The sequence below is a fragment of the Trichosurus vulpecula genome, chromosome 4 (assembly GCF_011100635.1).
Source record: "Trichosurus vulpecula isolate mTriVul1 chromosome 4, mTriVul1.pri, whole genome shotgun sequence".
Taxonomy (NCBI): domain Eukaryota; kingdom Metazoa; phylum Chordata; class Mammalia; order Diprotodontia; family Phalangeridae; genus Trichosurus; species Trichosurus vulpecula.
In genome coordinates, this window is record NC_050576.1 from 304,302,372 (window position 1) to 304,329,513 (window position 27,142).

At 40.8% G+C, this 27,142-nt stretch overlaps 1 long non-coding RNA gene across 2 annotated transcripts; it reads left to right on the top strand.

Annotated features, from left to right (window-relative positions):
* Window positions 1–1,155: 1,155 nt before the first annotated feature.
* Window positions 1,156–13,788, top strand: LOC118845684. 2 transcript variants are annotated; one of them, XR_005010134.1, is made up of 3 exons: window positions 1,156–1,224; window positions 7,503–7,589; window positions 13,580–13,788. It is a non-coding gene; the product is annotated as an uncharacterized LOC118845684 (long non-coding RNA). The 2 variants fall into 2 exon arrangements; XR_005010135.1 differs by lacking the exon at window positions 1,156–1,224 and adding an exon at window positions 4,325–4,355.
* The last annotated feature ends 13,354 nt before the right edge of the window (window positions 13,789–27,142 follow it).

Sequence of the window (27,142 nt, forward strand, 5' to 3'; positions counted from 1 at the left end):
CCTTTGCCTGAGCTGTTCCTCACACTTCCTCCTCCCCTCTATCCCTAAGAGGCTCAGTTTAAGCACCCCTTCCGAAACCAGGCCTATCCTGACTCCCTGAACCCCAAACTCCCAAATTATTAGTGTCTCTCCCAACGTGCTCTGTATCTTTCATGTATTTTTATTTACTTCTCTGTATCTATGTTGTTCCCTTCCTCTTTGAGAGAAGAGACCGTTTTGCCTCGTTTTGCCTCGGCCTTTGTATCTCTAAGACCTCTACGATGTCTGGCGCATAGTAGGACCTTATGTAGCGGAGAGAGCATTGGGCCCAGAGTCGGGAAGTCACACACTCAGTAGCTGTGTGACTCTTGCTGCAGTCTTCCTTGGTTTCCTTATCTGTAAAATTCAAATAATTACGGCACCTCCCTCCTAGGGCTGTTTGTTGTGAGGATCAAATTGTAAAGCACCTAGCATGTGCCTGGCACATAATGTGCTCTACATGAATGTTAGATATTATTATTATTAATTACTAGCTGTGTGACCTTGGGCGAGTCACTTAACCTCTATTTATCTCAGTTTCCTCGTCTGCAAAATGAGGATCATAATGCCCCCTCCCTCCCAGAGTTATGAGGATCAAACCATCTAACTATAAAGCACTTAGCACCACTTAGCCTGATGCAAAATAAGCGCTATTTAAATGTTCGCTATTATTATTATTAAAACAATAATATCAATGCTATTACGGCCCAGAGGTTGAAAAATGAGACGGCAGCATTTTCTTAGGGCTTCTAGGACTATTGGAGGCATCTCTGTCCCCAGCCCCCCACCCGCTCCTTCACCCTCCCCTGCTTGCCAGCTGGACCAAGATAAAAGCCTGGTTCAGCCTGGTGGGGATACAAGCAGGGAGAAGAGCAAGAGTCAGCACCAATTGATTTTGTTTCACCGATCGCAGTAAGTGCTGGCCTCTGTCCAGGTCCCCAGGGTGTGGGGCGAGGGGGTGTGGAACCACAGGAACAGGACGCAGAGGACGCAGCTGGGCCGGACCCGGGCGTTTCAGCACTGAGACTGTGCCCTTTGCCCTGGTCTACATTTCTGGGGAGGCAGGGGATGGGCCAGATGTAATCCCTCTCTCCTTCCCACTTACGATCTCCAGGGCTTAGGTCAATTCAGCGCCGAGCCTGAGCTCTCTAGGGCTTCTATAAACAGGATGGGGATGAACTCCTTTGAACTTTCTTAAAATCCCAGGTGAGAGGGAATCTTACGACGTGCATTTTCGGTCATGGCTTTGAACAGCTGTGAGGGGGCACTGATTCTCCTCTGCCTCCGTTACCCTTTGCCCGAAGGGTGATGAAGACCACTTTGGAGAGCTGTAGGAAGAGAGGTGCCCTTCTTATGGAGTAATGAGCTCGGGGAGTTATCTTTACAACTCATGGAAGAGTAGGAAAACCCTTTAATGCAGGGGGAAAAACAGGCAGTCTTTCTGTGGAGGAAGGATGGTGCAGAATGTGGAGAATCTTCCCCTTGACTTTCAGAGGTCTGGATTCCCTTCCCCATTTCCGGGCCAAAATGCAGAGTCAGAGGTGTTTCCCAACTTTCGGGTGAACCTTTCAAACAGAGAGGATGTATGCAGAAGGCCTGCCTCCCACCCCAGAGACCCTCTCCAGACCTGTCATTGGCTAGGCAGGGCAAACTACAGACAAGGAAGAAGTTGGCTCCTTTGGGTCCCAAAGAGTCAAATAAGACTGATTAAAGAAATAAAAAATGAGAAGGACACTCAGGACTTTCTTTTTTCCATTCATGCTTTCTAGAATTTAACTATTTAAACGTCACTACAGCTTTAAAATTGTATCTCTTTTCCTTGGGAACTTGTTTTTGAGTTTAAAGTGGGTTGTTAACGATGGAGGAAAAAATCAAGGTCATTGGTTCATTTTGCATAGGATTTAGAACTAGAAGGTCCCTTAGCAGACACCTCGTGTGCTCCTTTTGCCCCCTCCCCACACATATTATTTTATTTTTGTTTTTTTTTCCACGCATAATTTTATTTTATTTTTTGCATATAATTTTATAAGTGAGAAAATTGACTTTTCTAAGGTCAAATAGGACCAAAGATGGAATTCTGACTGTAAAATCAATGCTTTTTTCTTCTTTTATGCCAAACTAGCTCTTCTGTATGAGCATCAAATGCTTATTAAGTACCTACTATGTGCTTACGGCAGCCTGTTTTGGTAGATAGCAGACTGGCCTCAGATTCAGAGAGAGCTAGGTTCAAGTCACTCTCTGAGATACACTAGCTGTGTGACCCTAGGGAGGGTCTGACCTATATTGGTAGACACATTCCTCTCCAGTAGCATCCTGGACTGATCAATTCCCCTCCCTGCTCTACTTCTCTCCCTGCCCCATCCCCAAAATGTGAAACGTGCTGGGGACAAAAGCAACTCAAAATGCTTGCTCTCAGGCTTCGGTTCTATTAGGCCTTAGTGGATGGGCGGGAGGAAGGGGAGGATGGGACAAAGGAGACATCCAGACAAAGTCCTCTAGGAAAATTTGAAGAGAGAAAAAACACTTTCAGCTGTGAGTGTGAGGAAAAGGATGATAGCCCCTGAGCTGAGCCTTGGAAAAGAAGAGTTTCCTAAGGTAGAGAGGAGAAGGGGTGGGGGTAAGCCTGAGCAAATATACACAGGTGGGAGCCAGCCTGTTGAGCTTGGGGAACCCTCCAGGCTGATGAGAACAGTGCCTGCCAATGTTTTTTGTTCTTCATGTCCCTTTCAACAGCAAAAACAACAAACATATATTGTGAACCCCCAGGGTAATTTAACATACCATTCATAATATTGCCTGCAATTATGTACAGCTTAAGGCACCATTAAATAATTTTTTAATGTGAATCCCGCTAAATGGGAACTATTAGGCTAAAACATAGAGCGCATGAAGGGAATAGAGTGGGAAAAAATGTTGAAAAATAGATTGGAGCCAAACTTTGGAGGGCTTTAAATGCCAGGATAAACAATTACTGTTTTATCCTACAGGCCATAGCAAGCCCCCAATATCTGTTAAGCGGCAGAAAGAGGCACTCAAGCTTTGTATTAGGACACCTGTAAGACTGTGAAAGATGGATTGGAGGTAGAGACTGGTGGCAGAGAATTCAGATGAGAGAGCTATTTCATTAGTATAGACCAGAGCAATAAGGGGCGAAACTAGGGTGGTGATAGTATAAATGGAGGGTTTGGACAGATGGGAAAGATAGCTTGGAAGCACAATCTACTGACTATAAAAGGTGTGGGAGAGGAAAGAACTAAATATGACCCTGACATTTCAAGCCTGGATGGCTCCATAAATAGAAAGAGGGAAATTGAGAGAGGGGCAGGTTTAGTAGGAGAAGATGATGAGTTCATTTTGGATAAATCTAGATTAAAGTATTGGAAGGACATCAAGTCCGAGATGTCCAAAAGGTAGTTAGAAACATGGCACCCAAGCTCAGATGAGATACTCAAGCTGGGTATATAGCTTCAGGAGCCATCTGCCTAGAGGTGATAATGGAACCCATGGGAGCAGATGAAATCACCAGGAGAGAGCGTATAAAGCAGGGCTTGGCAAACTTCCGCCTGTGGCTCAAGTCCAGCCCTCCTGTATTTAAAAATGTAAAACCCATCCTTAGCTTGAAGGCCCTACAAAAACAGGCTGCAGTCTGGATTTGGCCCTCAGTCTAGATAAAGAAAAGAAAGTCAAGGACAGAAGCTTGGGGGTGGAGGGTACCCACATTTAGCTGTTATTATCATTCCTGGCTAGCTCCAAATAATTGCATGGTCTCTTGCTAGAGGCCTAACTGTGGTCCCAGCAGCTTGGGGGACAAATGTTATGAAGAACCTCAAGAGTTCGACTCAGGTGTCAACAAAGAGCATAACAGAGAGTAATAGAGAACTTTAAAGCTTATATGACCCTCAAAACACCTTTTTCAACAATGCCTTACTTGTGGAAGATTAGTTATATAGGTTTTCAGTAGCTTATGACTCATATGACTCTGGTCTACATGGGAAAAGGGCAAAGTGGTAATGGAGAGGGAACCTGAGTCAGAGCTGGGGGTACTGACATTGAAGATTACCTCCCTAACCCATCCTCATTCATTCGGAAAGGAAATCCTGAATTGCAGGTGTTTGAACATGTCAGGACTGGTCTAAAGAACAAGAGACTTGGGGTCAGTAGACATGGTTTGAATTCTGCCTCAGTTACTTACTGGCTGTGTAGCAATGGATAAGCTAATTAATTTCTCAGTGTCCTAGTTTCTGCATATGAAGATGAATTTATTAATTCCTATACTGTCCACCACGCAGGGTTGCTGTGAGAAATGGACTTCACAAAGCCGAAAATGCTATACGAATGTGAGCTATTATTTGCTTCTTCAGCAGTTCACACGGGAAGAAGGACTGTTTTTGCTCTGAGGCCACAATTTTCTGCCTTCTGAAATTAAGAACTTAAATTTTCCATCTGGACTCAGCTCATGGCTTTCCATGTGGTTCCATACAGGGCCTACCCATTCTTAGAGTTGGGGGATAGGGGGGAAAGGGGGAGAGAAGGGGTAAAGCAGAATCAGTGATTACCTACCTATCATAATAGATGAAGGGACCCAAGATTCCCTGACTTTTCTCGCAATAGATTCTTCTGGATGTAGACGGTAGGGTCAGAGGGCACAATCTCACCGTAAAGCATGGGACTTCTCTACCAAGAGCTTAACCATTAGCACATTGGTGTAGATTAATTTCTGAGGCCTGACAGCTGTCCTCTGGGACCTATTGGAAAGCACTGGGAGCCTAGTGCTGATGAGTGGACCAGCAAATACCGTTCCCTGAATGTTGTTCAGTAGTTTCCTTCTCTTCATTTGGCATTTTGGTGTTTTCTTGGCAAAGATACTGGAGTAGTTTACTATTTCCTTCTCCAGCTCATTTTACAGATGAGGAAACAGAAACATTAAGTGACTTGCCCAGGGTCACATAGGTAGTAAGTGTCTGAGGCCAGATTTAAACTCAGAAAGATGAATCTTCCCTACTTCCCTACTGTACCACTTAGCTGCCCCAATCCTCTAGAGGAGTGCCTTTGAATTATGGGACAGAGAAGCTTCAATTGCATATGGTAAGGGGAGGAAAGTGGGAGGAAGAGGTCCCCAGGGTGGGTAGTCAGAGAAGGGAAATACAAAAGAGAATGAGATTGGGACTCCTGCTGATGAAAATATGTGAGAGGAATAGAGAAAACTCCAAAGTACCAGGTGAAGAGCTGAAGACAAATCTGTGCTATTGGAGAATTTTGCTTAGCCCCTCAAATTGGGCTTTTCCTCTTTCTATCTGTAAATAGGAAGATCAATGTGCATGTGGAATATTTATGCAATCTTTCCTTGTGGATCTTTGGTGGCCAACACCAAGCTGAGAACGGAGGGCATCTGGTTTCTAGGAGGAAGCAACGGAAAAGCAGAAAGAATATTGGGTTGAGAGACAGGAGACCTGGGTTCTAGCCCTGACTCTGCTACTAAATAGTGACGTATTTTGAGGCATATTATTTAAGCTCTTTGGGTCTCACCTTTCTCGTTTGTAAAATGAAGAGGTTGGCCAAGAACTAGAGTTTTTAACCAGGGCCCCTAGGGCTGGTGAACTTTTTTTTTTAAACATGTTGATCATTATTTCCATACAATTGGTTTCCTTTGTAATTTTATGCATTTTATCTTATGCATTTAAAAGCATTATTCTGAGAAGGGGTCCATGGGCTTTTCCATCCTGCCAAAGCAGTTCATGATACAAAGTTTAAGAACCTTTTTGTCTAGATGGTCTCTAAAGTTGCTTCTAGTTCTAACAGTCTATGATTCTAGGGACCACCCTGCCCTGGTGACTTAATACACTTAGTGTTGGAAATACTGTGCTGAGTGGAGAATCAACTAGCCCAAAGGCATGGGTCCCACCAAATCTAGCTGGCCTCAGACCCTGCTTCTTATCCAATACCCACTCAAACCATATCCTTACTGTGTTCCTATCTCCCCAGTCTCTTACTGGAAACAGTAATCAGATGAATGTTATCATTGCTTCTTGACAGCACCCATTGATTGACCTGCCTCTCTCTCTCTCTCTCTCTCTCTCTCTCTCTCTCTCTCTCTCTCTCAGAAATGATCTCTATCAGGAAGAAATTTATTATCTAGCCCTGCCAGTCCCTTCATTACCATTTCCCATTTAGACTGGGCCCTCTTTGCTAAATGCCTCAACTCTTACGAGACCCTCCTAATTGTTCTTTCCACCCAACCTCTCAAATCCTTATTCCCCACATTATTGCTAGAGTGAACTTCCTTAAATATAGCCTTCATCATCTTCAGCCCCGTACCAAAATCCTTCAATGGCTAAGTACTGCTTAAGGCCATACTCCTAATTCTGACATTCGTGAGCCTCCGTATTTTGTCTCTAACCTCCCTTTCCAGCTTCAGTGTCTACTTTTCCCCTAAATGAGTCATTGTCCCCTAATAGACTGGGGCTTTCTTCACTGTTCCTGAGAGGGTCTTGTAAGAAATTACCTTCACACATTTGCTCTTTCAGCTTCCCAAAGAAAATGTCATCTCTACTTCTTTCTCTTGTATACTCTGTGTCCTTCTCATCCTCAATCAAATAAGCATTTATCAAGTGATTAAGATATGCCAGGTACTATACTAAGTGTTTGGAGATAAAAAAGAAAAAAGCTAAGATAGTTTCTGCCCTCAAGGAGTTGACATTCTGATCCTTTTCCAATCCTAGCTCAGATCTCACTTTCGTGAAACCTTCCTGGACCACTCCAGCTGGAAGACTGGCTCCCACTGAGCTTTCTATACCCCTCTACTTGTAGGATGTAAAATGCTGTTGTATTCAGCTTTCATTTGTCCACACCAAGATGAAGGCACACAAGGCAGGCTTCAGGCAAAATCCCAAGTCTGGGATTTGTCAAAGAAGGCTTCTTGGAAGAAATGGGATGTGAACTAGTCCTTGAAGGGAATTTAGGATTTAGGTTGGCAGAGAGGAGGGAGACAACCCGGAATAGGAAATATTTCAGCTCCTTGGCTATAAAAGGCAGCAAGTTGTGATCTGTAGAAAATTGTATTGAAGGCAGCTTTACAGTTAATTGCTGCTCTTTGAATAAGCAAACACTAAGCTGTTCCAAAAAGACCAAAGTTCAGCAGTAAGTGGACTTTACTGGGTCAGAGGAAGAACAGAATAAATGCTGGGAAAAAAAAAAACCCAGGGACATTTGTTGTTTATTTTATTTGTTTGATTATAACTTGGGGCCAAAAGAAGACTATCTCACAAGTCTAGTCGAAATTGGTCAAACAGAAAATTCTGTCTCAGTCCATAGGGAGGTAGATGGGCTTTATTATACTTAGGAATAAAAATCAATAGTCCCAGCTCCCTCCACCGTTTGCAGAGAGCTGCCCACAGGAGCCGAAGGGACACAGAGGTTTCCTTCACCCTTGTGTACAGAATCTCAGCCCTGCAAATCTTAGCTTCTTTCACTTTTATTTTCCTCAGTTCACTGGAGAAGGTGCCCATCCATGAGTGCTGAACCACCAGAGAAGAAGGAAGGCACAGAGAAGTAGCAGCCAAGAAAAAAGACCAGTAAGTTCCAGGTTAATTGAAATGATGAGGAATTCCAGAAGCAAGATGGTATAATAGGTAGAGAGTCTGGCTCATGAGTCAAGTTCAAATCCTGCCACGTACTGACTGTACGACCCTGGACGAGCTTCTAAACCTCTCAGTGACCAAGCTACTCTCTAAGACTATAAATTGACAGAGCAGGTTGCTGATCTGCCATTGGTCTTACTCCAAAAATAATTATAGCTAGCATTTATGGAGCATGTTTTGAGGTCTGCAAAGTGCAATACAGACACTAACTCATTTGCCTCCCACAACTACCTTGTGATGTAGGTTTTATTATTAAAAAATACCCATTTTTACAGGTGAGGAAACTGAGTCTGAGAAAGGTTCAACCACTGTCATTCCCATACACTTTAGAGAACAGAGTATCAGATAGGAGCATAGACTTAGAGATGGAAGAGATCTTGGAAGCATCCTAGTTACTGCCTCCATTTTACACACGAGGAAACTGAGACCGAGTTTCTGAGAGGTTAAGCGACTTGCCCAGGGTCACACAGTCACATTAAGTGTCCGAGGTAGACTTTGAATGGAGGTCATCTTGACTCCAAGTCTTGACTCCAACTCTTACCGAATACATTTTTTTTTCACTTCAAATGTTATAGGAGAAAGGGCATTCCAGTTGTGAGGAGCCAGATAAGAAATACTACAGAAGTAAAGTAATCCAGTACCAGTGATGACTAACAGACAATTATATTTGCTCTCCTTTTATAATACGATTTTAAATTTAAATGATTTTTTTAGAAGAAAGCTGTTGATGAACAGACTTCAGGTGATGCAATAATATGGGACAATGGAAAGAACACGGGGTTGGAAGTCAGAGGAGGCAGGTTCAAATCTCACTTTTGTGTCTAGTTCCCTGAATGACCTTAGGCAGGTTACATAATCTCTCTGGCACTCAGTTATCTCATCTGTTAAATGAGGAATTAGATTAAATGGCATCTACTGTCCCTTCCAGCTCTAGGTCTATGACCCTGTGACTTAATATTTCATGAAAGCTCACCTTTCATTTCTTTGCCCCTTTTGTGCTAAAATGTACACGCCTCAATTTCAGAAAACCCAATATACAGGGTGTTCTGAAGAGCTTAGTGAACTTTTAACCTTAAGTGGCTTTGGAACAACCTGTATAATTTGTGGAAATCTGAACTTCAAAATAAAAAAAGTCAGGTGATTTTATGTACTTTATAAAATGACTTTCAGGAGCAGCTAGGTGGGGCAGTGAGTAGAGCACCCGCTCTGGAGTCAGGAGGACCTAAGTTCAAATCCAGCCTCAGATACTTGACTAGCTATGTGACCTTGGGCAAGTCACTTAATCCCAATTGCCCTGCCAAAAAAACAACCCAAAAATAAAAGGACTCTTTCCTCCAGGGGGGTTCTTTCCTAGCTGAGAACTCTAGTCCTCTCAGTTGTTGGTTTAGATCTACCAGACAGAGGTTAGATCAGAAAGGTATTTACCTTTCCAGTCTTACTTCATTCCACTGCCCTTTGTTCATTCACCTCTATTGATTTGAATCAAACTGGACCATTACATGTTTTGCCATCTAGACTTGTACTCTCTGACCTCTAGATAAGCGTCAAGGCCGTATATGCATCCATGAATGAATGAAATAACAAAGAGGTATTCATTGAGCATTTTTCATGCTCCATGTACTGTGCTAATTGCTAGGGATACAAAGCCAAAAGAGACATTCCCACCCCTCAAAGAGCTTACATTCTGATAGAAGGAGACAACATATATAGACAAGGGGTGGCCAGTGAAAGGTAAAGTCACAGGGATAGTGAATGAGGCCATGGGGCATGCCCTTTCCAGAAGGCAGTCTTAATTTTTCGTCATCTCTCCCTCATATGTGAAATGGACTTTCTCCTCATCTCCACTTTCCAGGATTGTAGGATCATAGATTTAGAAATGGAAAAGACCATCTGAGGAAACTGAGACCCAGAGAGATTAAGTTACACTCCTAGGTCACAGGTGGTAAAAAACACAACACGGAATGTCCTCCAAATCTAACATCCATTCCACGATGCCAAACATCTCTTCTTTCAAGGCTCACTTAGGAGCGAGGCCTTCTATGAGGTCTTGTATGAGTTCTTCCCGCCCTCCTTTGCTGAAAGCCGTATCTCCCTCTTCCAATTTTCCACAAGGACTTTGCAATTCCCATTTGCTTCTCTCATATTCAGCTCTACCACTTACTTATTTGTATTCATGTCATACTCCTCCATTAGACTGCAATCTTCCTAAGACACAGGAGCTGGCTTACAGTTTTCCATCTTTCCATCCCTGGCTCCTAACATAGTACCTTGCCCATGGAAGACATTTAATGTGTAATCATCGAATTGAATTAATTATGTTGATTTGAATCGACACAGAACCTTCTAAATTAAATGTTAATGACTAATATGGAAGTATGTTTTGCATGATTTTACATATAATTGATATCATATTGCTTGGTTTCTCAATGGGTGGAGGAGGGGTGGGTGGGAGGGAAACATCTGGAACTCAAAAATTTTTTAAATGAATATTAAATTTTTTTAAAAAATTAGTTGGGAAATATTTAACGTGATAAATAAAATATAGAATTAAAATAAATTAAACATTAGGAACCTCTGCTAGTGGTGTCACCTGATCCATTAGATATTCACATGAAGCATCTTTTAAATTATAATATTAGAAAAATTTCAAATTACAAAAATTCCATTCACAAATTACTTTTCTGGAAGATACCTATTGTCTTAAATACACAGTAAACTTGTGTTCAAGGGTCACATTCTACCAAATTTCTAAACATTATCCATTTGCTGAAGCCTAAATTATTCAGGGGATTAAAGGTTAATTACTGTTGGCTCCCTTTGGCATTGGTGGTGGCGGTGGGAATTAGAGGAGCTCTTCTTTCAGGTTATAGCTCAGAAAGCTACTCATTCCCAGCCTCCTGACTTCATTTAACTGTGACAGTGAGTGTTCTGTGTAGGCAGTGGGCGGCACAGCGTCCGCAGCACCTCCCAGCCTGGATTGTCCCTCTCCCATTGGCAGAGGATTTGTACCAATGGTCCTACCTGGGGAGCTGCCAAGAGCAGACCTCCAGCCTGAAAATACTGATAATAATATTAGCAAGCTCTTCAGGCTGCCCCAAACTCACTCACACATTGACTTCCTGAATCATTGTCTCTTGAACCTTTGGCTATTTATTTCTTATAAGGACCTGATCCATTCTGCCGTGGAGAGATAAGAGACTCTAGACTTTGGTGGAGCATCCAAGCACCCTAAATGGCTTCAATTTCACTGAATATAATAAATGGTCTTTTAGAGAAATCAGCTCTTTCCAAGCTGGGAAACTCCAGGTTCAGAGTGAGTCACCCCAAAGCTTCTGTTTCATTTGAAGAAGGCTAGTTTCCTTTTGCTTTTTTGTTTATTTATTCCTTTTTTATTCATTCATTTATTCATTGGTTTCTTTGTTTGTTTTTACCTACCCCCGATGTCTGATTTTTCATAAACCATAAACTAGGCTTGGTTTGTAAGGAAGGATGGTATCTTGCAGATTGAAGGGCCCATCCTTTTAGGGTTGGGTGGGGTCCCCTATTGTCCTCATGCAGCTATGATTTCACTCTATTGGAGCCTGTCCTCACAGGTCTCAGAGTTGATTTTTTTCCCGTGTGTGTGTGTGTGTGTGTGTGTGCACTTGGTGTGCTCCATTTATTTGCTTTACCACCTCTAGCCTGTATTGCAAAAGTGCCCCAGCAAACATTGACTCTAGAGATGTGTCATGGCAGCACATCAAAATATTGACACTTGCTCCATCTGAAGGCTCCCTGTGAGCCAGCAAATAAGCAAGAGAAGAGTGGAAAAAAATGAGTTCAGATCCCCGGGACCTCTTGCAGACTGATTAGTTCAGTGACATCATAGCAACACAGTTACTGTTCACTCCTTCATCTGCAGACCTGGGCTCAAAAGACTGAGGCAAGCCGATGAAAATGAAATACAGGAGCCTATGATCCCAGTTCTGAAGGAGAGCAATCAGACATCAGAAGACCTTAACAATAAGAGGGGATCATGGCTTAAAAGCCAAAGGATCCCTCTGGCTGCTCCCTTGTGTCTTGACTCAGGGGACCGGTGGGATGAGAAAGTTGATGATCCTACCTTGAGACCTTGAGAACCCACTGGAAGTAGGGTTCTTTTAAATCTAGGGCAACTTACCTACATTAGGTGAGGTTGGCCCACAGTTGTCCTTCTGGGAAAATTCACAAATTGCCCTAGAAGAGGCTATGGGACCACCCTGACTATTCAAAGGAGCTCTTCTCCTGACCTTGTCACAGAGACACGCCCCACTTTGTCCAGCTCTCTGGCCTGTTGAGCCCGGATCCTGTTTTTGCCTGCTGTGATGTTCTGTTGTCTGTATTTCGATTTAGGCTGATTTAGACCCAGCATGGGCTACTTTTGCATTCTGACTGCAATTTGGGCTGTACCTTTGCCTAATCCTCTCCCATAATCCTGATTCAGCCTGGCCTTGGACCTCACTTCTGGCTGTCAGCCAAATGAATAACTACCATTCCTCTCTAGTTACCTTCTGCCCTCTGTCTGGAAAGTTCTGGAAAGGAACTACAATTCACCGCACCTTTGGTGTTTCTTAACTCATAGAATTCTAAGTGTTAGAGCTGGAACTGATATCAGAAACCATCTAGCCCAGCTTCTTTGTTTTACAAAGAAACTGAGGCTCAGAGAAGCTATTAAGTAACTTCCCCAAGGTGAAGGTGGAGTTGGTAAGTAAGTGGCAGAGCCAGGATTGAAATCTTGCCTTCTTTGCCCCACAACCTCTTCAGCCTTGCTCACAACCAATAACCAATAAAATGCCTATTTAGGAGACACACTGGTCAGTTTTTCCTTCCTTTTGTGGGGAGAGGCAATGCAGGTTAAGTGACTTGCCCAGGGTCACACAGATAAAAAGTATCTGAGGCTGGACTTGAACTCAGGTCCTCCCAGCTCCAGGGGCTGTGCTCTATCCACTGCACCACCTAACTTCCCCTTTCTTTTAAAACACATACATACACTAATGATGGTTTGATAGGAATGGAGATGCAGCATCACACTAAACAAGGAAAGAGAGACTAACCTGTATCAGCTGAGAACAGAAGATGGTCATGTCACTTGCACTGTGGCAGGCTTTTGAGAACTGTTGACCAACGATTTTGAACTACCCCTGGAAAGTACATTGGAAAGATAGCACCTAGAGGGCTAGTGGGCTAGCCTTGGGATCAGGATGACCTGAGCTTCCTTTTATATCATAGTTTACCATCTGGGTGACCCTGGTCAGATCATTTCCCCATCTGTGAGACACCTAGCTAAAAGGATTGCTTTGAGGACCAAATGAAACAATACATGTAAAGCATTTTACAAACCTTAGAGTGCTATAGAAATACTAGTTATTTTCCAAATAAAGCCACGTCAGTTAGAACCAGAGTTTCCACGTGATTTCTCTCTTAACTTGAAACCATCCTGTTTTGCCTTTGTCTTTATGTCTTCAGAACCTAGGACAAGTCCTCAAATATAATAAGTGCTTAATAAATACATGCCGATTGATTATTCCATTATCTAAAAAAATACAAACATTCCCATGACATCCTTTTATAAGGATGTCATTGATACATTATAAACAAATCCTGAACCAACAAATATTTGCTTATCAAGTACCTAGTCTGCAAGGCGCTCTGTTAGTTCCTGGGAAACAAAAGCAAAAAATTCTACCCTAAAATATGTTTTACATGATTGCACAGGTATAACCTTTATCAGATTGCTTGCATCTTGGGGAAAGGGGAAGGAGGGAGAAAAATTTAGTACTCAAAATCTTTCCAAAAATGAATGTTGAAAATTATCTTTACATGTAATTGGGAAAAATGTTATTAAATTGAATTAAACTAGATTAAATTTTTTAGAAATCTGCCCTAAAAGAGCTTATTTTTTACAGGGAAATATGATGTAAACAATCAAGTATGTCCGTGATCATTTGAGGAAGGAGTGAACAGTAACTATGTTGCTATGATGTCATTGGACCAGTCAGCTGAGAATAACTCAGATGCTTGGTGATGGAAGACTAACTCTGGCAGCCCAGTGAGCTTCAGCCTTCTTACTGAAGCTAAATTCCCCACTGCTTGTGCATAAATTACCCATCCCCCACCTCTGATGCTGTTTCATCTGACATCACGTCTTCTGGGAAACAATAAATGACATTTGGTGGGAAACAGTCTGTACATGTATGTTCTCCAAGAATTAAAGGAACTTAGCTTTCCCACAGTTTGGGCTGGATCCCAGGTGCTTCTGTCAAATACATTGCCCTCGTGGAGATCTATTAGTCCTTAATTTATATAGTCAGCTCTTGTGGTTTAATCAGGCCACTTGTTCATTTCCTTTTTCCTTCCCCTGCACTGTCTGCCTTGTGGCTATTTCATGGATTGTTAACAACTCTATCAGAGTGTGAGCAAAAACCCAGAGCGGAGATGAAATTCATATCTATCAATTTTGTCATATTGATAAAATGTCTTGGAGTGGGGCGGGGCTGGGGGAGGGGAAGAGCCTGGCCAAATGAGGTTTGGAGATTATCTGTGGATTCCAATTATTTCTCCTCCTCACTACTTTCAATTCACAGTTAATTGGAAATTTGTTAGCCATTGACAGAAGAGAAAAGGCTTGAATTTTAAGGTTTCACCCAGAATCCATTTTTTTTTATCACAATCGCCTGAGGTTTAGACAGATGGAGGAACAGAGGGAAGGCATGCACCCTTGTTTAAAGTCACGTCATTAGTTTAGTAACCATGGGGAGAGGGGAAAAGGAGAGTGTTTCCAAAGATTTCATAAGCTATTAACAGAAATTTACTTGTCAGAGAAGGAGAGGTAGTGGGTGTTCAGTGACTTATATTGTGTGGCTGGGTTGATTTCTGAGTTGCTTTATGGACCCTTATTAGGTATTAATAAATCATCAGACTATGTTCTTGCAGGGCTTAGCGGTCTGATGGATAATGATTCCTCTTAGGGAAGAAACTGCTTCACTAATAAGGGAAGAAATCATGGAATGATAGAATTACAGGGTTTGGGGGTTTTTGTTGTTGTGGGTTTTTGTTTTGTTTTTTTTTTGGTATCATGGATTCCTTTGGCAGTCTGAAGCCTATGCGTACCTTCAAAGGAGAATTTCTGGTTTTTAGCACAATGCCTGGCACAGAGTAGGCCCCAGGCTACTGTGCTTATTTCTTTCCTTCCTTTTTAAAATTCATCATTAAAAGAAATGCTAAATTTAAGTTAGAGGTTAATTAAAATAAAAATATAATTCTTTTTCCATCCAAGTTCATATACAACCTCAAATCTATCCATGGACTCCGACCCCAGATTAAGATCCAGTCCAATACTTTCCTTATACAGATAAGGAAATAAAGGCCCACCAAGACAGATGAAATAGCTTGTCCAAAGTCTAACAGCTAATTAGGGACATTTCACTTTGCTACAGGGCAGCTAGGTAGCAAGGGCAGCCAGCTAGCACAGTGGATAGCTTGCCAAACCTGGAATCAGGAAGATCTAAGTTCAAGTCTAATCTCAGTTATTTATTAGCAGTGTGACCCTGGGCAAGTCACTTAACCCTGCTTGCCTCAGTTCCTCATCTGTAAAATGAGCTGGAGAAGGAAATGGCAAACCATTACAGTATCTTTGCCAAGAAAAGCCAGGGAGTCAGATCCAACTATTAGCACCAAAACAAAAGCTTCACTATGAATTTTCATCAGAAAAATTACTATCTCAAGAAATTCTCCATCATCAGACACACCACTATCAAAGGTCAAATGCTAAGAAAGGTGTGGTTTTCATTTAGGCATGGCCTATTGACTTTAAAAGTCAGGAAGAGGCAGGTTCAAATACTGCCTCTGATGAGTACTAGCTGCATGACCCTGTGCAAAGCATCTAACTTCCCAATGTTCTAGGCGAAACGTAGAACTAATCTGAGGAGAAGAGAGTTGGTGAAATTGGGAGAAGGAATTTCCTCCTCTGAGAGTCAGAGACTGTCCCTGGATTGTCAAAACAAAGACTCAACTGGTAACCCTAAAGAGAAATACATCTCTTGGCAAAATCCTTTCCCTAGTATCTGTCTTACAAATAAGGGGGATTAAGTCCATTGTACCACTAGAGGGGAATCGCTAAAGCCCACTTCAACCATTAGGGAAAGTCTTTGACTTTCTAGGCAAGTGTTTAATGTAATAGAAGTCAGAATTTCCCAAACTAATTTGTCCATGTAATTCTTTTTTGGATTAAAATATGTTGAATGAATCCATCTTTGCTACATTGGGTAACCAGGCAATATGGAATACCAGCAGGATAAAGAGAAATTTGGCCAAAACTATAAAGAAAGATAAGCCTGTGTTCATGCCCCCAAACTGCCATGATGTTATATTTGAAATGTATAATTTTATATGGAATTTATATTTAGCATTCTTGTTGGGAAATAGCATAAGCATTGGCTGGGTTCGGTAGGAGATCTGTCTGGGAACTAATAGCATCCACTTTTTCACAGAGTGAAATGCCATCTTCACAGCCCTACCATGGGGCCAGAATGATTAAAACGAGGTGGGCATACACCAAGAGGAGAGAATGGATCCTGGAAGCCCATTGGAATTTGCTCACTGCCTTGGTGCATTCCAGAGCACTAGACGTCTTCAATAGAGATGGATGAATAAGGACCACAGCCGTAAAAGCACTCTCCTTCTCTGTTTGTGAGCTCTCGGTCTGGTTCCTTCCTCTCTGAGAGCGCTTGTTTATTCCCTAAGCGGCCACCACTCCATATATTCAGAGCATTATCATTGTGCAAGAAGTATCTTTGAATAATTTAGTATATTATTGCCAGTTGCCGTGGCCACTGGATGGACCAAATGGCCTGCCATGTTTGATTAATAGTGAACCCTTCACTCCATTTCTTCCCTTTGGTTAATGTTAGCCGATGATTTCTAATTGTACCCCTCAGATTACCGCCCCACCCCCATTCTAGTGAGTAGTTCCAGAAGTTTTAGTTGAAGCCTGGACTTGAAGATTCTTTAACTGTAATCCCAATTATACAGTTGTGATTCTGCCTAAGGTAATATAGCCTCAGTTTTTCCATCTGTAAAGTGGACACAAAAATTGTCCTCCTCATCTAAGAGCAAAGTGACTTTCCATAGGATTTGTAATATATTACTTAGAACTGTGGTGTCAAACTCAAATAGAAATGGATCCCTGTAGGCACATATTGACTTAGAAAAGCCACAAATTAACATCATCTATGATTTATTAATTAATTTTGTTAAATTATATAAATAAATACATATTTATATATTGATATATAAATATATATAAAATAAATGAAATTTGTTAATTTTGTTAAACCTTTCCCAATTACATTTTATTCTGGGTCCGATGTACTCAGAAGCATTGCAGGTAGCCTATACTTAGTGGGCCTTGAGTTGGGTAGCCCTGACTTAGAGCATCATTACATCCTGAGATTTCTTGACTACCAAAGAGAAGAGATATCGGCTGCCCATGGCCTGACTGATAATGTATTATTAATGTTTTCTAAAAACCCCAGCATCACAGGAAGTTTCAAGCATCATTACTGCATTGCTTCTTGTTACTACGTTAATGGATTTCTATTTTTCACTGTCACCATCATGGGTAGCAAAAAGTCCATATGAGCAGTTAAGTTCTGGCCTTTGTTTATATGTAAGGGGAGACTACTGACTCCTGGGGAGTTGAATGGATTCACTTCTACGAACACTCAGAATTTCCTACAGACACAGATGTATCATGGGGGATCTTTGAGCCTTTCCCCATCTATTCTCTTACCATGTTGTTGTTGTTATCCTTTGTCCTTCATTCTCAAAGAGGACCATAACATTAGGGAGGTGATGCTATGACATGCAAGTAAACTGGATTTAAGTGAGAGAGGGTGTAACAACAATGTTGCTAGCAGCTTCTGTGGAGGTGTAAGACCAACAATAAGACCAACAAAAAGAGCTCACAGGAGGGCTGCTAGCACAGGTTCTTTGATCTGCTTTTCTAAGGAAAGCAACATTAAGGGGTTAACAATCTCACTTTAATTATACATATATCATTCACTTAGTTCAGGGGAAAAAGTCAGCACCCTGAACTTCAGGGAAAACACAACCAGAAATTACAAGCAGAAATGATATAAACAGAGCAAATAACACACAGAAATCAACAGACAGGCCTTTAGCTGCCTGACCAGGACATTACATACATAGTTACCAGAGAGAGAGAGGCACCAACACCTGGATTTTCAAAGCAGGGGGAGCTCCTATGGCTACCCAGTCTCATCTGGCCATATCACCAACACTCTTTCAGTGAATGTACCCCCAAAAGCAAAACAGCAACCTCGGAGCTCATATACCCTGTTCAGGGCCCAAGGGCTCAGAGCCTACTTAGCAAAAGGGGTGTGGGAAAGATCTTTAATCACTAGCACCACATCATATACATTGTTTCCAATCAATGACTCTTGATTCAAACAAAAGCAAGACTCATTAAAGGCACTCGATTGCCTCAGTGCTGAGAAGTACTCCAAAACAAAAGACAACAAAAGGTTCGCTTTGCTGGCTATTGCATTTGAAAGACAAGACTCATCAAAGGTATTTGACTGCCCTAGTGCTGAGAAGCACTCCCAAACAAAAAACAAAGGCAAAAAGTCCCACTCTGCTTGGCATTACAGAGGGTCTGTGCAAAGTCATCAGCCTCACTTTCTCCTCTGGAACCATCTTCATCCAGCGGCCAGATACAGATCAGGATGACTGAAGATGGCCTCAGATGCAATGGACGACCTTGTCTTAAAGAAAAGCAACAAAAAGCTACATACATTTAGTTTACAATTTCATGGCTGAAGGATGAAAACAAAGAGAGGAGAGACTGGGTAAAGAAGAGCATGAACAAACACGCAAAATTTAAAATATGGAAGGATAAAGACAGAAAAAAAATGAGTACCTTGGATAGGGAAGAGAGAAAAAAAGAGAATGTTGGAAAGGTAAGTGGGAGCTAGACTGTGGAGGGCTTTCAATACCAGGATAAGGAATTTAGAATTTATCTTGAAGGCAGTAGGGAGCCATAGAAAGGTTTTGAACGAAGAGAAAGGAAGGGAAGGGAAGGGAAGGGAGGGGAGAGGAGGGGAGGGAAGGGGAGGGAAGGGGAGGGGAGGGAAGGGAAGGGATTGATGGGGGCTGGGGGATGGAGGGGGGTGATAATATAAAGTATCCATCTTTAGTCTAATCTTTTTCATGGTTCACCATGCCATGAAGGATTCTTAAGAAAATGCTAACAAAAATAAAAATTTTGTTGGCTCAATTGTCCCTCAGGTTGGAGTGAATTGGACATGATGCCATGTTGGAATTTGTTCTTATAGAGGTTGTGTGCTTTGGATGATCTTGTTTCAGCTACTTAATATGTATAACCTTGGGTGGATAATGGTAAACACTTATTAAACACTAGATTTCATTTTTAAGGTCCCTTCCAGCTCTAAATCTTACGATCTAATGACCTCTGGACCTCAATTTCCTAACCTCTAAAATCAGAGATCTGCCCAGATGATCTCTAAGAGTCCTCCCAGTTTATCTGTCACTCTCTCAGCATTCAGAATACATTGTTTACATCATGCCTCAGATGGGATCTCAGAATTTCCAATAATTGAGCAATTGAAGGATAATTCTGCATACAATAAGGGATAACCATAAAAAGTAGGATGAGAAAGTCTCCATGAAGCTTTGAAGATAATTTTTGAAGCTTTTAGGATTTGGAAGGAACATTTGTACACCATCTAAAGCTTGAAATGCCTCTTAACTCAAATGGAGCACAAGGGGGTGTTTCCAATTTCCCCTCCGGAACTGAGCTGGAACAATGAGTGAAATTAGCATGAATGAAGGCTTTCAGTGGTGAAGGGAGCAGAGAGACTTATATAGCTCCAGTTAATCCCAGAATTTTGGGCACTCCTAGAAGAGGGAGGTGTTAATCCAACCGGGGAAGGTGCCTATTCTGAAAGGAAATCGTTAACTCTGCTTGGGAGCTGACTGTGATATCACCCCCTCAAATTCTAGGCCTAGTCAAGAGACTATGAGGTAATGGATAGCCAATCAGAGTCAAAGAAGATATTTAAAGAGAGGGAAAGGGCAATGAAAGGAATAGGGATGTGTGTGTGTGGGTGGGGGGTGGGGGAGGGAAGGATTTCACTTTTACTTGAGAAGTAAGAGGTTCCATGATGGAGAAGTCAGGAAAGCCCAGATAAGAGATCCTGGGGTACATATATGCATTTGTCATTATTGAGTTGAGAGATGTGTTATAGGTGCCATTTACTGCAGGGGCAAGGTTTTTTCTACTCAAGCTATTGATAAAAGCAATTCTCTATGTGTGTGACAGAGTTTTGTCTAGTATAATAACTGACTACACATTAATAGGTATAAATCAGAGCAGTCTGGAGGCCAATCACTTGGGATCATAGATCTAGAATTGGAAGGGGCCTTTATTTCAAGCCACTTGTTTTACAGATGAATAAATTGAGGTTCAGTTTAGTGGTTCAGTAACTTGGCCGCATTAGGTAATAAGTAGCAGAAGTGGCTTTTAGACACAGGTCTTAGGACTTCAGATTTTCATTGTTCCATACTGCCTGATTCTGCGCCATTTTCTCCTCTGGATTTCCATATTGCTAGGACTTCAGTTGTGACAACATGCGGAAACAAGTATGACAGTAGAAAGAGGGCCAGATTTGTGGTCTAGATCTGCTTAAGACCCAGTGTAGTGTAGTGTGCTGAAAGCAGTATACACTATAGCATAAAGGATAAAGTGCGATGAACTGGGAGTTAGGAGAGACCTAGTTTTTAATTGTCTTTCCAACTCTTGCTTAAATGTGTGACCACAGGCAATTCAATTAACCTATACAATCCTCAGTTCTTCATCTGTAAAATGGGGATAATAATATCTGCTTACACTACAAGGCTGCTGTAAAGATCAAATATTACATAAACAAGTATTATATATGTATATATATGTGTATATATATGTATATATATATATATATATATGTATATATATATATATACCAGCTGCTGTCTTTTACTGTCTTTAATACTAACTAGCTTACATGACTTTGACCATATATAAGTAGGGAACATCGGACCGCCTTTCCTATCCAACTACATTTCCCTAATGCCTGAAGATCAGGAAGCTCTCTGCAAATAATTCTCAGATTTATTTATCCAGCCCTAACATCTCTGTAGTCTCAAATCTCCAACATCTTAAACTGGATGTCTTTTAAACATCTCGAATGTAACATGTTCAAAATTGAGCTTACTATCTTTTCCCCAAGAATCGCCCTCTTCTCAAACTTCCCAGTTACTATCAAGGGCACTGTGATCTCCGTAGTCACCCTGGCTTGCAAATTAGCTGTCATCCTTGACTCTGCGCCCTCTCTCTCACCCTGCACCCCACCCCATACGTTCTTTTGCAAAGTCCTATTAATTTTACTTTCAAACCATCTCTTGTATAAGCCTCCTTCTTTCCTCTGACATTGAACCACTCTAGTTAAGGTCCTTGTCACTTTATGCCTGGACTATTGCAATGGCCGACTGGGTCATCTTCCTGCCATAAGTCTCTCCTCATTCCAGTCCATTCTCCATTCAGGTATCGAAATGATATTTCTAAAGCACAAGTCTAGTCATGTCAACTGCCCTGTTCAATAAAATGCAGTGATTCTCCATTAATTTCAGGATCAACTATCAAATCCTTTGTATGGCTTTTAAAGCCATTCATAACCAAGCCCCTTTCTACCTTTCCAGTTTTCTTATACCTTACTCCCATCCAAGTACACTGCCATACAATGACATTGACCTCCTTGCTGTTTGATGCACGAGACACCCTGTCTTTCAACTTTGTCCATTTTCCCTGGCTGCCCTACATGCACAGAATGCTCTCTCTCCTCATCTCTGCCTCCCGGTCTCCCTGGATTCTGAAGGAATCTCAGCTAAAGAGTCTCAGCTAAGTCTCAGCTAAAATCCCACCTTCTTAGGGGGTAGAGCCAAGATGGTGGAACATAGGCAGCAGCTCAGGTGGACTCTTCCAACATTCTCCTCCAAACATTAAAATAGCCCCTCAAATTGGATTCTGGAGCAGCAGAGCCAACACAAGGTCAAGGTGAGACACTTTTCTAGCCCAAGAGAACTTAGGAGGTCGGCAGGAGAGCTCTGTGATATTAGAGTGCTGGTTAGCCCAGAATATAATGCAAGTTGTGTCAATGCTGCCTCCACAACACCAGCAACAGGCCACAGAGGCAGCTGCAATAGCAGCAATATAGCTTTGATAGCTCTCAGTCCACAGACAGTAAAGGGGTCAGACAAAGAGATTATAGAGGACCCTTGGATAGCACTGGGTACAAGACTGTTTTGCATTGCCCATATATGTTACCAAATCACAGTCTGAGGGCAAAGAAGATCACTAGCTCACTAATGCTTGTGGTCACAGGGGAGCAGGGGCACAGCTCCAGGACAGAGAAGAGTGCTTGTGGTCATTCACAAGGGAGCAGGGGCACTGGTCACAGTTCCAAGGCAGGAAGGAGCACCAGTGCTTACAACTATAGGAGAGCAGGGACCCAGGTCACAGTGTCAGACCCAAGAGGAACACCAGCAGTTGTAGCTATAAGGGAACAAGGTCCTTTCTGGGAAAAAGCCTAGAATGCAGGTCAGGTTTCTTTGGATCATTCCATCTTAGACACATCAAAAATTTGCAGATCCCCCCAGAACTAACTCTGAAAACTGAAGCATGAAGAATCTGAAGCTTGGGACAGTGTTCCTTCTACTCTAGGAGCAGAGCCCAAGTTTAACATAAAGTCAAAATCAAGAAATAGGATAGGAAATGAGTAAACAATAACAAAAAAGGACCTGACCATAAAAAAGCTACTATGGTGACAGGGAAGATCAAGAAACAAACTCAGAAGACAATGGTGTCAAAACAACTACAAGCAATGCCTCAAAGAAAAATGTGAATTGGACACAAGTCCAACAAGAAGTCCTGGAAGTGATGCAAAAGGATTTAAAAGTCAAATAAGAGATGTAGAGGAATGAGAGTGATGCAAGAAATTTATGCAAAGAGAATCAACAGCTTGGTCAAAGAGGCACAAAAATACTGAAAAAATTAATGCCTTAAAAAAAATAGAATGGGCCAAATGATAAAAGAAGCATAAAAATCCACTGAAGAAAACAACTCCTTAAAAAGCAGAATTGGACAAATGGAAAACTATGTACAAAAATTCACTGAAGAAAAGAACACCTTAAAAAGTAGAATTGGTTGAATGGAAAAGAGGAATAGAAGCTCATTGAAGAAAATAATTCTTTAAAAAATTAGAGTTGGGCAAATGGAAGCAAATGACTCCATGAGACATCAAGAAACAAACAAAGGCAAGAGAATGAAAATAAATAGAAGAAAATGTGAAATATCTCATTGGAAAAACAACTGACCTGGAGAATAGATTGAGGAAACATAATTTAAGAATTAATGGACTACCTAAAAGCCATGATCAAAAAAAGAGACTAGACATCATATTTCAAGAAATTGTTAAGGAAAACTTCCCTTATGTACTAGAACCAGAGGATAAAAGAGAAATTGAAAGAATCCACAAATCACCTCCTGAAAGAGATCCCAAAATGAGAATTCCCAGTAATATTATAGTCAAATTCCAGAGCATCCATATCAAGGAGAAAATGCTTCAAGCATCCATAAAGAAACAATTCAAATATCATGGAGCTGTAGTCAGGATCACAGAAGATTCCACAGCTTCCACATTAAAGGAATAGAGGGCTTAGGATATGATATTCCAGAAAGCAAAAGAACTTAAGTTTACAACCAAGAATAACCTACTCAGCAAAACTGATTATAATTCTTCAGGGGAAGAATGGCTATTTAACAAAATGGAGGACCTTTAAGCATTCCTGTTGAAAGACCAAAACTGAATAGAAAACATTCAAACAAAAGACTCAAGAGAAGTATAAAAAGGTAAACATGAAAGAGAGATCATAAAGGATTCAATATGGTTAAACTGTTTAAATTCCCCTTTGGGAAGATGATACTTGTAACTCCTAAGAACTTTATCATTATTAGGGTAATAGAAAGAATCAACATAGAGGGCATGGGTGTGAGTTGACTATGATGGGATGATTTCAAAAAAATAGAATTAAGAGCTGAGAAAGAGAGATGCACTAGAAAGAAGGGAGAGGAAGAATGGGGAAAATTATCTCACATAAAAGAAGCATAAAAGGAAGCTTTTACAGAGGCAGGTAAAATGGGAAGGAGTAGGAGGCATTGCTTGAAACTTATTCCCATAGGAATTGGTTCAAATAGGGACTAAAATATACACACAATTGGGTATAGCCACTTATCTCACCCAACAGGGAAGTAGGAAGGAAGCAGGGATAAGAGAGAGGGGAGGAGGCATCTGATAGAAGGGAGGGAAAATTAAGGGAGGAAGTGTCAGAAGGAAAACAGATTTTTGAAGAGGGACAGGGTAAAAAGAGAGAGAAGGCAAAATAGGATGGGGGGAAATACATAGTAATCATAACTATGAATGTGAATGGGATGAACTCACCCATAAAATGGAAGTGGATAGCAGAATATATTAGAAACCAGAATCCAGCAACGTGATATTTATAAGAAATTTCAAACAGAGATACACACAGAGTTAAAATAAAGGGCTGGAGCAGAATTTATTATGCTTCAGCTGAAGCTAACAAAAAAAAGCAGGGGTAGCAATCATGATGTCAGAAAAAGAAAATGGAAAAATAGACCTAATTAAAAGCTAAAAGGTACCATAGACAATGGAGTAATATCAATATTAAACATGTATGTACCAAATGTCATAGCATGCAAATTCTTCAAGGAAAAGTTAAATGAATTACAGGAGAAAATATGCAATAAAACTATACTAGTGGGGGACCTGAACATTCCCATATCAGAATAGATAAACCTATCCATAAAATAAATAAGAAAGAAGTTAAGAAAATGAACAGAATTTTAGAAAAGTTAGATATGATAGACCTTTGGAGAAAATTGAATGGGAATAGAAAGGAATATACCTTTTCTCAGCTGTACATGGAACCTTCACAAAAATTGTCCTTGCATTAGGACATAAAAATCTCAAAAAACAAATGCAGAAAAGCAGAAATAGTAAATGCATCCTTTTTAGACCATAATGCAATAAAATTGCATTCAATAAAGAGCTGTGGAAAAGATTAAAAATTATTTGGAAACTAAATAATCTAATCCTAAAGAATGAGTGGATCAAAGAACAAATCATAGAAATAATCAATAATTTCATTAAAAAGAATGACAAGAATGAGACAACATACCAAAATTCATGAGATGCTGTCAGAGCAGTACTTAGGGAAAAGTTTATCTTTAAAGAGAACATCAATGAATTGGGCATGAAACTAAAAAGACTAGAAAAAGAACAAATTAAAAATCTCCAATTAAACACCAAATTGGAAATACTGAGAACCAATGAAGAGATTAATAAAATTAAAAATAAGAAAACTATTGAATTAATAAATAAAACTAGGAGCTGATTTTATGAAAAAGCCAAAGGTAATGGGAAATTGCCCAGTGATAAGACAACCTTGAATAACAGGATTTTGAATGTTTGAATAATATGGAATATTAGGATTAAATATTAGTATTTCTAGACCAAGACACGTTTTTATCCTTGTTTAAGTTTACAATCCAACTCGTTGTTGTTAAATGCAAGTGATATAAAAGAATAATGTCATTGCTAAAAGGTAGCAACCATTCCAGAAGTTAGCTGTATGTAGTCTGGGGCAAAATATTAGGACCAAATTCATTTTGCAGATGGTTAAACATTAGAACAGATTATAAAGGTCTTGTTCAGTGTCAGTCAACATTCCCAGTGTGAAAAAGAATCTAGGATATTGATTCACAGTCTAATAATGATCTGTTGTAGTTCAGCCGTTTCAGTCATGTCAGACTCTTCATGACCCCACGGACCTCTGTCTGTCGTTTTTTTTGTTTTTTTTTTTGGCAAAGATATTGGAGTGGTTTGGCATTTCCTTTTCCAGCGGCAAGCAGAGGTTAAGTGACTTTCCCAAGGTCACACAGCTAGGAAGATTCTGAGGCTAGATTTGAACTTAAGTTTTTCTGATTCCAAGGCCAGAGCTTTGGTTCCATCCTCATTGGAGGAAAGTATTAAAAAAAAAAAAAACAAATGACCTTAAGAAAAGGCAGACTTGTGGTGGTGGTTAAGGATTCCTTATGAAACAGACACCCAATTACAGGCTGAGGAAGAAATAGATTTTTCATAACTATGCCTAGAGGGGGAGGATTGGATTTTCCTTTCCCTGTCAGGAGCAAGGTCATTAGAAATGCAAAGAACAGAAAGCAGAAACATCCTCTGTTGGTTCCATACAGAGGCCAGGGACCCCACAGGCAAGTCTGCTACAATTTAAACATGATCACGCAATAGATCCATTCACTCTAAGCCTGTACATTTAAACAGGAAAAGATGGAATGAATACAAAAAAAAGTTTACAGATTTTTGGTTGAATGTTCTGACCAGTGTGGCCTGATAGTGGAGCTTTTGTAATGCCCTGAGAAAGTCTACTGAAATCATGCAAGCACTGAAAAGCTAAGTGTCCAGGGTATAAATAACTTACATTTATACTTTACAGCAAATGAAATGCTTTTCCCATAATAACGCTGTGAGGCAGGTTGTCAGGGCAAGCATTATTATGCCTATTTTACAGACAAAGAAACTGGGGTTCAATGCCCTTGGCAACTCTTTTAAGACCATAAACTATAGTTCAGTGCTGACATGCTTTGATGGGGGACAGGGAATTCACTAGAATTTCCCTATGCAAGTAAAGTCACAGGTCTGGTAAATACGGGGGTGTGTGTATGTGTTTGTGTATGTGTGTGTATGTGTGTGTGTGTACACATATGTATACATCGAACATATATACATATACACATACAAGTTCACATGTATAAGCATTAATAATTTAACCTTATTCAAATATGTATATGTGCAGAAATATAGATAGAAAAGAAGAGGGAATTGTTGGTTTTATTTTTTAAATATTTGTTAAATGTCAACTTCAAGCCTGGAGTTGTACTGGGTGCTATTCAAGATTCCTGCACCCTAAAACCTTTGGGCCTTTCTATTCACACTATAATTGGACCCTAAGAATCACAGGGTCTTTCTGCCTGTTCCTGTAGCTTCGCTCTCCCTTATCTGCCTATTCCAATTAAAATGGGAGAACTTTGAGAGCAGGGACTATCTCACTTTTCTATTTGTATGTCTGGCACATGTTGTTGTGGTTCAGTCATTTCAGTCCTGTCCAATTCTTCCTGGCCACTTTTGGGGTTTTCTTTGCAAAAATACTAGAGTTGGTTTGCCATTTCTTTCTCCAGCTCATTTTACAGATAAGGAAACTGAGGCAAACAGGGTTAAGTGACTTGCCCAGGGTCACAC